The sequence below is a fragment of the Balaenoptera physalus genome, assembly GCF_965194825.1.
Source record: "Balaenoptera physalus genome assembly, chromosome: 18".
NCBI classification, from domain to species: domain Eukaryota; kingdom Metazoa; phylum Chordata; class Mammalia; order Artiodactyla; family Balaenopteridae; genus Balaenoptera; species Balaenoptera physalus.
In genome coordinates, this window is record NC_138899.1 from 64,041,298 (window position 1) to 64,054,542 (window position 13,245).

A 13,245-nucleotide genomic window follows, 5' to 3' on the forward strand; every position below is an offset into this window, starting at 1 on the left:
GTGAGGCTACAGTGAAAGGACTTCTGTCTATAAACCAGGAAGCAGACCCACACTGGACACTGACTCTGCTGGCACCAAGATCTTGGACTTCGCAGCCTCCAAAACAGTGAGAAATAAATTTCTCTTGTTTCTAAGTTACCCAGTCTATGGTATTCTGTTATATCAGCCCAAATGGACTAAAGTGACTGAATGAATAAATGAGTAAAATGCCATCATTTCTGCTTCAAAATGTAATTGAAGAATGCAAAGCTTGCTAATATTTTTTATCAGTAAATAATCCATTTAGTGGCTTATTTTCATCACCAAATTCTTTTGGCCACTTATGGTCTTACTTGCCTTCTTTGAACATGAATTTATGAAGCATTTGGTCTTTACAGTCTAATTTCCTCCAGGACTGTTTCCACTTGACTTAATCAGGAAAAGAACCCAGGTGAAGTCAGGAAAACTGGCGAAATTCAGGCTGTTTTTTTTTGGGGGGGGAGGTGTAAGATAGGACAAAAAGGAAGAAAGGAAGCCATTTCTCTGTAAGAATGAAGTGTGATTAATTTTAAAAACAAAATTTATTTTTTACCTGATGATGAAAATAATATATTTTCACCGTAGAAAGTATGGAAAATACAGTAAAGCACAAAGAAGGAAATAAAATTTACTTTTCCTATCATTACCCAGAGATAACGCTGTTATTGGTGTCTATCATTCCAGTCTTATCTTTATACAGTAGTCTTTTTTTTCAAATTAGGATCACATCCTAATGTGTTTTAAACTTGCTTTTATCATGAAATAATATACATGAATATTTCCTATGTCATTAAGTATTGTTCTATAACATCATTTTAAAATTTCTACATCATAATGTATGGAAGAATATACCACATTTTGTCAAACTAATTTCTTATTGTTGAACATTTGGGTTATTTTCCATTTTTTCACTAGTATGAAGTGTGTGACACTGAGTATCCTTTGATCTTTGTGTGTGTGTGTCTGTGTCTCAGTATTTACGGTGTGTTTATTTTTTAAGGCTTTTGACCCTCCAGAATGGTTGGGCTCCTGCTGACAATGGATGCAAGTTCTTGCTCCTCACACTGCAGTGACAATCTGTCTATTTATGATCTGTACTGGTTATTTGACAGGGAGCACACCACTTTCCTAGATTTGGGGAGGAAGGGAGGGTATTAAAGCCCTGGGTGTAGTGTAGGTATTTCCCAGATATCTGCAGTTAAAAATCCATCTCGATATTTTGTTTTTTCTTAAAAGGCAGCATAGTCTGAGGAAGGAAGGCTGATAAGCTGGCTCCATGGCTGCTGCCTCATGCCTGCAGGGCGTTCTGAGTGTTTTCTTCTTCAGAGCCTCATGGTTGTGCCTAAATGAGACATTACCCCAGGAGAACCTCCGCCACCGTGACCACCACTACTTCTGAACTGAGTCTGTCCTTGGCTATAAATTTGCTTTGGGGACTTCTCTAGAAGTTAAGTGTGTTTGTGTGGAGGCTGAAACTAGTCACTTGCCCACATGTGTAACATGAGTCACATTAGAATAAAGATCTAGGATGGTGGTAAATTGTTCTGCCTAAACTGAATCAATAATGGCAGTGGGTATTAGCACTTATAACTTACAAATGATATCTTTCCCGGTCCCTCTCAGTTCAGTCTGGGTTCGACGTTTTTTTTTTCATGACCTATACACGAAGGGTGTGTGTGTGTGCGCGCTCGCGCGTTATTTTGGAAATTTTGAACAAGATTTCCATATGTCATTGTGGTATACTGCTATAACCAAGTGTTAATTCAGTACACACACACACACACACACACACACACACATGACTCGTTTAGGGAAATACACTGACTTTTCTTGCTCACAAAACTGAAAAATTGGCAGAATCTTTAACTTGTAACTTGGCAGTATTGCAATTTACAGGCAAGAAAGGCAAGCTAAATTGGGTGAAAATTGTTTGAAAAAAATTTCTGAGTCTTAGACAGTGAAAATCATGTGGCTGAGTGTGCACATTCGGATGTTTTCTGCTTGATTTTTAACCACATCCATTGGCACTGCCAGAGGCAGTTAAAGCTTCCCAGTGAAGGCGTGTGACGTCCAGGGGAAGGTGTGGGGATTTATGGCTATCCTATCCGTGCTGTTAATGTTAAAATGACTGTTGGTTTACTTGTTTTGAAATATTGATTAGGGAAATATGAAATGTGATTTTATCGAGCTTCATAAATCCACCTTAATCATGAATTATATAAACACAGACTTGGGGGTTGGGAGGTCAAAATCAGACATGTTTGCAGGCCTGAGCTTTTTCTGTGGGTTCCTGGAACATTCGTGGTGACCGAGACGCAGCAGGAACTTGACAACTCTAAGAGCAGGCTTTCTCTTCTGAATGCTGGGGGCTTTGAAATTGTCTTCACAATGAGGGAGGATTCATAAAGTAATGAAAAGCTGTTTCCTTTTTAAAACGTTCAGACAGCAACACAAACATCTGGGAATTTATTTAAGTACTCTGGTTCTCTGAATTACCCATTTCCTTAACATATACTTCACTTATTTTTCCAAGAGGGGGTAAATTTCCACTTTGTGTTTTTCCCAGTTCAACCGTGTTAGGCTCCTCATTTTAGCATTTAGTTTGCTTGATATTTAAGAGTACAAAGTAAGGCCCTATCACTCGAGCTATGATTTGGGGGGGCAAGGCGGAGTGGGATGTTATCAGGTGTGTGGGGCAAAGTGATTTTTGTGTGGTCAAGTTTCATTACATTATAGTTTCACTTCTTTAAATCAAATAAAGAAATAGATGGCTGAAAAGATCGAGTGTATCTTTTAAAAAATAATTAAGCAACAATATTTTGCTCAATACTTGAATTAAGCAAAACTGCCATTCTTTTCTCCTTTTCAGAATTTAATTCCTCTTTCCAATTTCTGAAGTCATGAGACTTCTCTTTCTTTCTCTTTCTTTCCCTCACCCTGCAATGTCTCAAGTGGTGAAAATGCATGTGTGGTGAAGGGAGGTGGGGAGTAGTGGTCAGAATTCTCAGGAAGCTAGGATGAGAGGACCCAGCTTGATTTCTACACTTGGAAAATAGTTTATGTCTATTTAGGGATGTGAGATCTGGATGGATATAAAAATCGGAACATACTTAAATATTTCAGTATGTAATATCAGATGATGAGACGGTGCAGCATTTATAGCTTCCTGGGTTGTCAGTGTGGTTTGGTCTCTTCTTGTGTTTTACTTGTCATATTTGTAGTAGGTAAAGTCAGTGTGGTTTTAAATGTTCAGGATTGGGCTATTTTTAACTAACTGGACTATATTATCATATGTGGCTTGCCAGTTTATAATCAATTAAAATATGAGAAAAAATATGAGATCTATTGATTAGCATGACTATACTAAATAGAATTTAATTTAGTTGATTTATTTAGTAGGCACTTTAGGACATCACAGTTACTACTGTGAACTTCGATGGCTTAGAAGCAACAGTTGTTACTATGCAGCATTGGACATGGAAATGTGAGGACTGGGCTTAATAGATACAAATTTAGTGGTATAATCTGGCAGTTGCCTAGTTTAATATCCTGTTGCCAGTTGAAATACTATTCATTTACCCTCATCTCATAAAAGTAGGTTGCAGGACATATATTTAAAAATTCTAGCTATATGAACTGGTTAGTTTATTTATTTAAAAAAATTTAAACAGTAGTTAATTGTGATTTGTGGGTCATTTCTTTTCCCCCCATTCATTTAATCTCTGCTTCCTTAAATAAATGAAGGAGTATTCTGGATGTCTCCTTCTCCACCTCAAATTTAGGAGTATTGTGAAGTGAGGCTAATACACTCGACTATGGAAAGGTATATATTTGCACCGTATTACCTGGGTTCTCTTCTCAGTGTCTCTTTCTGGTTCAGATGGAATTACCAGTTTTATATCTAGGTCTGGTGAAATCAAAACTGAGGGAGAGGGGCCTCCCAGGCCCCCATTTTCTGAAGTGTCATATTGCCTGACATGAATGAACACACAGTCACACTCTGGTACCCTGGGACTGTCAGTGAATATATGCACAGATCCAAACTAGGAGTGGATTCCCTGTGAGGAAAAGATAGGCCTAAAGCCCTCTAAGTATGAGGATGTGTTGCAACATGTCACAGAAGTAGTTCATCGTTGAGATCCAGAATTACACGTTTGGTTTTGTGATACAATGGAACCAAAGCGAGAATTTCATTAGCAAAGGTGAAAGTGCCTAATTCTGTTACATCAAACTTAGTTGATTAATGAGAAGGCTGACAGTTTTGGATGTTTTTGTTTGTTTTGGTGTGTGTGTATGTGAAGAGGGTGTTTGGTGAGAACCAGGCAGTGTGAGAACAGTTCTGGGGGTCTGATTCCTTTGGGAACAACCCCAAGTTTCTCATCTGACCCTGGTAATCTTTGATTTATCATTCAGCACAGTACCTGGCTCTTAATAAATGGGTCTGTTTCATAGCTGCAATAGAAATCTATCCCTCTACCATGTGGTCACCTCTTCCCTGTCTCCACCCGCCTGCCCCCAAATTTGGCCTTTCATCTTGAGATTTGGGTCACAACCTTTGTGGAAGGGTGGAAAAAAGCAGAATTGGCAGTTATCCCAGTGATCTGGATTCTAATAAATTAAGGTCTACTTTATTCTACTCTTTTGGGGGGAATTGTGCCTGTTGGCATTTTGTGGGAAGGATGCATTTCTTAATGACTAACTCTACCTCAAACTTTTTTTGGCCCCAAGAGGGGATATAAAAAATAATTAGTTAAAAGGGGAACAACTGAAAATATAAGATTTATACTCAAGCCAAGAACTTTATTTGCATATCAAATAAATGACAGAGTCATGCATGTAGTCTCAGAATCTCTAGCTATCATAATCAGTAAAGAAAGTGAAACCAGATGTTTTCATTTAAGCTTTGAATTGTGTTACTATTAAAATAAAAATCAAGTTTCTTTAAGTATTCTTCTAGGTCCAATCTAATCATTTTTTTCTAGATAGAATTCTTGGAAAGGCCAATGGCATTTTGAGAGTGGAACCTGGGGTTTTGCTGGATTTAACAGTTCTCCATGAAGCTACATACAAATTTTGTTCATTTGCCCTTTTGCTGTATATTTCTTAAAGCGCTATTTTTGTTGTGGTTTCAGTGATTCTCATCCAAAAACATAGCAGCCTCATGTCATGGAAAAACACTGGACTGGGAGAATCAAGTCTCGTCTCAGTCCTTCCATTAAATGAAAAGATTTGAGCTTTTGGAAAACCACTTTAACTCTTTGGACCTCAGTTTCGCCAGCTGCGTGTTGGTCTGCCACGTAAGGTCACTTCTTTTGTCTAATATTTTAAGTCTTTATTAGAACAAGCACATTACAAGTGAGCTACAAGGATACTCGTCTGTAGAAATTAGACATCTCAAGGTTCAGAATAACACTGCTTAGCGTTTAAAGTGAGTGTCAATGTTGGCAGAGTGTGTAAATCTTAGCATTAGAAAAGCAAATACCATTAACTTATTGAACTGACAGTTTGAAATATTTTAATGTATTAAGAATAACATTTAATGTTTTTTCTGTTATGCTAGTAATCCATGTTCATTGCAGAACATTTACAAAATTCAGAAAAAAAGAAAAAGATTGATCTTAATCTCACCACTCAGAACTAACCAGTAATATTTTGATATATTTTCATTCCTTTTGACTCTTTATATTTCTCTTACATTCTATGCCATATATGATTTATTTTTACAAGGTTTGTAAAATATTTTTACATTGTTTGTGCTATTTTGTATTTTTTTTCACTTGAGAAAACATTGTGAGTTGCTTCCCATGTCCTTATTGTGAAACATGATTTTTGAAAGCTTTTTATTTTTGTTTGTGACTATAAAACATATATTTACCAGATATAAAGATTTAAGCAATAACTAGTTTTATAAAGCAGAAAATTAAACTTTCTCTCTCTTCACACACTGCCAACTCACTTTGTCTCAGTCATATTCCCTGGAGGCAACTCCATTTAAAGCTTGGGGTATATTCTTATGGTCATTAAAAAGTGTAAGTATATAAATGTATATGTATGTCTGTGTGTATGAGTTTTTTTCTTAAATAAGGTCATTCCACTCAAGCCACTTTACAGTTTGTGGTTTTTCAGGCAGCATCACAGGTGCATAGTTTATTTTTTCTTCCAGTTTTATTGAGGTATAATTGACACACAGCACTGTATAAGTTTAAGGTGTACAGAATAATGCTTTGACTTACATTGTGAAATGATCATCACAATAAGTTTAGTGAACGTCTGTCACCTCATGCAGATGCAAAATTAAAGGAACAGAAAAAATTTCCTTTTGATGAGAACTCTTAGGATTTAGTCTCTCTTTTTTTAAATAAATTTATTTATTTATTTATTTATTTTTGGCTGTCTTGGGTCTTCGTTGCTGCGCGTGGGCTTTCTCTAGTTGTGGCGAGCGGGGGCTACTTTTCGTTGCGGTGCGCGGGCTTCTCATTGCGGTGGCTTCTCTTGTTGCGGAGCACGGGCTCTAGGTGCGTGGGCTTCAGTTGTCGTGGCGCACGGGCTCAGTGGTTGTGGCGCACGGGCTCAGTAGTTGTGGCTCTCGGGCTCTAGAGCGCAGGCTCAGTAGTTGTGGCGCACGGGCTTAGTTGCTCTGCGGCATGTGGGATCTTCCCGGACCAGGGCTCGAACCCGTGTCCCCTGCATTGGCAGGTGGATTCTTAACCACTGCACCACCAGGGAAGTCCAGGATTTACTCTCTTAATAACTTTCATATATAACATACAGCAGTGTTGATTATCCTTATCATGTTGTATATTACATCCCTAGTATATACTTATAACTAGAAGTTTGTACCCTTGGACTGCTTTCATCAAATTCCTCCTCTCCCCACTCCCACCTCTGGTGACCACAGATCTAATCTCTTTTTTTCTGTGACTTTGTTTTTGAAGTATAATTGATCTCCAACACTATGCTAGTTCCTGTATGCAACATAGTGATTCGATATTTCTATACGTTTCAAAATGATCAGCGGGGTGGATATTTTCTAGTGGGTGTGTACAGCCAGAATTGCCCCACCACAGTGGCTACACAGTGATTCCATTGATGGTTGACCAATTTTATTTAATCAATCTCCTATTGCTGGACATTGTGGTTGATTTGAAATTATTTTATTTTGCTTTTAAAAGTGTTGCATAAATATCTTGTATGCAAATTTTGGGGTCATCTTTGATTATTTCCCTAGAACGAATTCCTAGATGTAAAATGACTGGGTCAAATGTTATATACGTGTGATTTTTGGTACGTATTGCCAGTTTTCCTACAGCAAGATCATCCTGGTTTACATTCCTGAGAGCCATGTATGAGAAGATTTTGTCCTGTCCTTTTCCAATTCAGAACTCGTCAAAATTTAAAGTAAAATTTTCATCATCACTGTGTCAATTTTTACCTCAATTTTAGTTCAGGACATTCCTTTTAAAGTATAGGAAAAAAAGTAATTCAAAATCTCTGGTGCCTTGATCATCTTTGATTCCTCTGGTGAGACTTTGTAAAGGACCCTTGGGAAGTTTAAGTTCTACTATACTATATTTCTGTTTTTATTTAGTATCATGAACTCACAGATTAATGATTTATATATTTCGTCTTTTAAATTTTGAAACTGGCAGGCTTAGATTTCCTCTCCTATTAAAATATAAAGTCCTTTGGGAATGAAACCTATTAAAGGACATTGTCATTTATAGCCCGGTAACTGGAGTCCGGTCTGATTGAGCTTCTAAAAATCTCTGTTAGTGGGAGGTGAAGAGAGCCCAAGATTGGAGGATAGGGTGCCTTATCTAAGGGGAAGGGTCATTGTTGGAAGAGGGAAAGAGGACCAATGGAGATTCAGTGTAATGAATAGCAATTTAAATACATTGGAGTTAAAAATTGCCAAGATCCAAAGCTTTTTCTTAAGCATATAACAGTAAAGGTAACCATATTTTATTTGCATTGAAAAACACACTTTCACACTTTGGCTTTAGCAAACTGTGACCATTAGTAGCAAACCACAGTTTCATTCAGTCTTTAAAGAAATGTGTGTTACATCTTAGTTGAACGTTTTCCTGGTCTTTAGATTTTGTGACTGGAGATACACTGGAGTTATTACTACGCTTTTTTCCTAGAAAAGAGAACTCCCAAATGGGCAATGTTTTGAAATATAGCCAGCACCATTTTAATATATCACTCTACCGTGGGGTTCAGTTTATGACAATGGAATGCAGCAATAACTAGTCACAAAGGAATTGAGGTCATAGTATAATGGGGAGCAGGTTCAAGACTAAGGCAGGATGCTTGTGTTTGATTACTGGCCCTGGATTAATTAATAGCCCACATTACTCTGGACAGGTAAGGTAGGTCATGACAGTATAGGCATCTAATAAATAATAGTGTGAGCGAACAATGCCGCTTGGGGTCCTAACACTCCATGATATCTTCATTAAATCAGGTGGTCAAAATACAACTGGAAAAAAGAACACCTAACCACCGAGTTCAGTTTAGGCCATACAGATAGTACTTTTCTTCCTCTTCGCCTGAGTTTGTCCAGCTATAGCAAAATATTGGTACCAGTAAGATATAATCTAGAACCTGTGACTTTTTTTCTTCATTCATTTATTCAGCAAAGGTTTATTGACCATGACTATGAGTCAGGTCCTGTGCTACTTACTTAAATTTACAGTGGTAGGAGTCAGGGGAGTCAGACTGGAAGGTACGCAGAAAAGGAGCCCACCCTACATCTGGCATCCCTCGGTTCTGCATTGAGATGCAGATGCTTGGGCCTGTTGAGAACTTCACCACTGGCTCCCCTGTGAGAGATAAGAACCCATCTTTGCAGTTATTGCTGCCTGACCCTTCTTCAGTACGCAGAGATTGGAAGGGGGAAAAAAGCAAAATTTGAATATTAGAACTATCCCTGTCCTCATAGATCTTGATTCTTGAATTTCACTGTCATACTAATATCTTGAGTCATTTATTTCATAGATGGTAGCGATTTGTTTTAGATAAGTAGCTCAATACCTTTTCAGTCATCAAAAGACCAACTTGTCCACACAACAGGATAGTAAATAAAAGACACATTCTGAATACACTTTCACACACACAATTCACAGATGTATGCAGGAACACGCGTACAACCGTTAAAGCACCCTGCCTTGCTGATTCTTTTTTAAATTAATTTATTTGGTGGCAGCGGGTCTTAGCTGCGGCAGGCGGGCTCCTTAGTTGCGGCATACATGTGGGATCTAGTTCCCTGACCAGGGATTGAACCCGGGGCCCCTGAATTGGGAGCATGGAGTCTTATCCACTGTACCACCAGGGAAGTTCCCTTGTTGGTTCTTAAGAATAGAATTAGACCGACAGTTGAGAAATACAAACTGAACCACATATATTTGGGGAAAAAATTATACCTTAAGAAAAAAAAAAGTTCTGAGGCAGAAATGTGCTATTTGAGAAACAAGAACTTGTAAAACACCACACTTTGTCAAAACTGGCATAATGGAAGCAGCATCTTGCCAAAGTGTATCTAATCAGTATTTCACTGTATTGAGGCCACAAAGTAGGGAAGGTTTCATCTTCAGTTTTGCAAAAACCGTTTTTTTTTTTTTTAAAGTATCCTGTAGTAATCAAGAGTAAAATATTTAACTTCTGAATACATTTATTGGATTCTTAAAAAAAATTGAGAAAAAGACTTGTAAAGAAAACTCTTGGTGTATTAAGTGTGGCACGTTCTCTGAGGCACAGGAACCCAGGGTGCTCTAAGAAACACTTTGACATTTTCAGGACTTTCTGCCGTCTGGGATGTAGATCAAACCTGCAAGGCGTATCTGACCATCTCAGGGCAAGGAATGATCGTCTCAGGCATCGATCATGCTCTATGTCTTGATGAAAGATTGGGATAGAGTCGAACCATGCATTTCAGTGTGGGACCTTAACATTTGCATTCGGCATTTATTAGCTGATGAGTTACTGGAGATTGGCATTCTTTTGGACAGCCAATATTATCTAGCCATTTAATTGCGGCCTAGAGGTGTACGGAAGGGTGCCTCGGACAGCATGTTTTCTGAGTGTTGGGCAAGACTGATGTTCACAAAACTTGTAGTTGAATGTAACATTATCCAATGCTAGTCTTGAAAATACAATGACTCTGCAAGAGATTGTGGAAAATTTAGAATAACTAAGACTTACATTTCCAAGACTACCTTGGCTTTATGAATTAAATTCCAGTATCTTTCTCCAGTTCTCTCTCTGTCACCCCATCTGACCATCCCTAGACCCTGTTTAACAATCCTCAAACCCCTTCCCCAGTCCACTTTAATGGACTCAACGTCTCAGAGTTCACTTTTATTTTTAAATTAATTTTTTAATTGGAGTATAGTTGATTTACAGTGTTGTATTACTTTCTGTTGTACAGCAAAGTGAATCAGCCATCCATATACATATATCCACTCTCCTCTAGACTCCATTCCCATATAGGTCATTACAGAGCACTGAATAGAGTTCCCTGTGCTATACAGTAGGTTCTTATTAGTTATCTTTTATATATAGTAGTGTGTATATGTCATCGGATTTCACTTTTAGTATTCTAGGAATTTATTATGTAAATTAGAGCAAGAAGGAAATACAGAGGAAAGAAAAAAATTGATCAAAAGTGTGGAAAAATAGGACTATATGAGGGTTAAAGGAGCCAGGATTATTTAGCTTGGAAGAGAGAAACTTGTGGGTGGCTTAATAAAACTTTTCAGGTATATGAAGGGTTATTGTATGGAGACTGGTGACCAGCTGTTCTCTTTGCTGCTGAGAAGAGAACAAAAGGAAGTGGTCTTTAACTTCAGCAGGGGGTAGCTAGGTTGAACATAGGGAAGAATTCCCCCAAAGTGAGGTTTGCTAAGCATTGGAATGGATTACCATAGAATCTCTTTCTGGAGGTGTTTGGAAATAAGTCAGAAACTGATGTGGGAGGAATGGTTTAGGTAGGTGGAGCCTTGCTTAAGGCACTGGAGAATCAACCAGATGACCTGCCCTTTCCTGGTCCCTTGAGTCTACACCAAGCCAGCTGGACCTCAGTCTGACAAGGTATGGAGGAGTGCCAGGCTAGTTCATGCCTTTGACTGTTTTAGCAGATGCTGAGCCAGTGTTCACGTTGCCACAGGCTTGATTTTCTTGGTACCTAATTATTATTTGGTGGGAAGTAGTGATCGGGGCAGGGGTGGAAGGAGGTTAAGAATACTGCCTTGTCAAAAGCGAAAATATACATAGGCCCCCTTCAAAGAATTCTGAGTGAGTAAGGGTAAATTCTATGAAGTGTGAGAGGCCCTTGTAATTTTGTTCTTTCTTTTTTTTTAGGCCTCAAATACTGTTTTCCCCTCAGCAATATGGCTTCTATGTGTTCATTAAAACTGCTCCTTCCTCAAAGCTTTTGAGATACAGAAGTATGTGTATGTCTCTGAAGAAGTGTTCTGTTTAGTTCTTGTTAATAAACTAATTAGAATAGTAGAATTTTAGGCTTGGTTGGAATCTTGGAGTGACTATCTCGTTTAAAGCAGTGGAAAAGTTTTTCCAACCTTATTAATGATCCCCAAATTGTATTGCCATGACAATAATAAATAATATAAATATTACCACAAGAATTAAGTAAAATCACATTAACCAAAATAACTCAGTGTGTTATTCTTAACTAAGCTGTAAGTATAATACTTTTACTGAATTGAATTCTTCTATTTTTTAAAAATTTAATTCATCATTTAGACATGACTTAAGAGATTTGACAATATTTACTAAGTTTTAAGTACTAAAATTTTGAATACTGGCTAATAAAATATTCTTGGTTGCTTCAAACATGATTATTGCAATAGAACCACAGTAAAAGATTGAATCAATTCTAATAGCTAATTATGAACACACACACACAATCAAATGTAAACCCTTTGTTACTGAACAGTTAAGATGAAAGATTATACTACTGCAGTTTTTAGCCTAGAGATTTTTCTTTCAACTATTTTAAGAAGTTTTGAGATTAAAACTGTTTTAAACTTTACTTCTGACATCGTTCTACAAAAATGTCATTAAAGAAAACGAAAGTAACATTTTACTGTGCAACATCAGACTAATGAACATGATGTATTCTTTCTCTTTTAGTCATTTCCTTTAATGCTCCATTCACAAAGATTCATAAAGAGGCAACTGCATCGAGGATGTGCTTTGGCAGGCAAGGAGAGGACATGTGTTCAATTTCCCACCCCGTTGTCTAGCTTTGAACTATTAATATAAAGCCCAGAAACCTGAACTCTTACCTTTCCCTTCCCCAATAGGGGTAACCAGACCTATTCATATTAACCTGGTGAACATCCAAAAAATTAATGGGTCAGTCTGATAGTCTTAGGGCTTCCTAAATTTTCTTTGTTCTTGCAAGATATTCAGGTCTATAAAACCTAATTTATTCTTAGGGACACCAGCAGACTGCTTGAAGTCAGATATTTCATCTAAAGAATATGACAAATGGGGAAATAAGGGCAAGAAGCCAGAGGGAGCTTGATGCTTCTGGCCCAGGTAACACTTGATAAAGTCAAGTCAGCAAGTCTTTCAGCTTTACTAACAATGACAACCTGAAGCTTGGGTTTGGTCAATAGCCTGTACATGCCCTCTCTCTAACTGGAAAAGTCATATGTCATAGAATATTTTTTCAGTTTTAACAAATCTGCTGGCAGTTCATCCTGATTTCTTGACACAGTTTTGGAAAGGAGCAAAGCTAGAATATTTGATGCATCTCATGGGTCTATGGTAGAGTTCGACACATGTGCACGCACACTTGTTCTTAAGACTTCTATGTCAAGAGAGCTTGCTGTTCAGAACTCAAAGTTGGCCTAAGACACCAGACTACAGTACTTGCTTTCTTTGTTCTCTTTGACTGAACTAAATGTCTTCAAGTTTCGTTTTCAATTTTTATCGTAAAAACTGTGAAGGCAAGGTATTTGCTTACTGCTGGGATTTGATTCTATCTTAAAGACCTGGAATAGAAGTTTTATACAGGTTTCAGAAAGCTGGTGTTTTATGATACATATATAGTACAAGGTATAAAAATGTAAAGTAACCCAGTAAGAGTAAAGACAACATAACAAAAACTAAAAAAAAAAAATCCAAAGTTGAATACTTAGTACACCTCTCACAATAGAAACCCAGACTTTTAAGTGATTGCAGCATGCATTTAACGTG

The 13,245-nt window shown here is 37.6% G+C and overlaps 1 protein-coding gene across 2 annotated transcripts in view; it reads left to right on the forward strand.

The window, feature by feature from the left end:
* The window catches only part of LOC309647286 (ribonuclease H2 subunit B-like), a 789,004-nt gene that overhangs the window by 12,675 nt on the left and 763,084 nt on the right, over positions 1–13,245 (forward strand). Inside the window, exon 2 of one of the 2 annotated variants that reach the window (XR_014255911.1) lies at positions 1–106. The gene's annotated coding sequence lies outside the window, so the exon portion shown is untranslated. Of the gene's footprint in view, positions 5,321–13,245 lie in introns of both variants that reach the window. The other variant, XR_014255912.1, reaches the window with a different exon arrangement.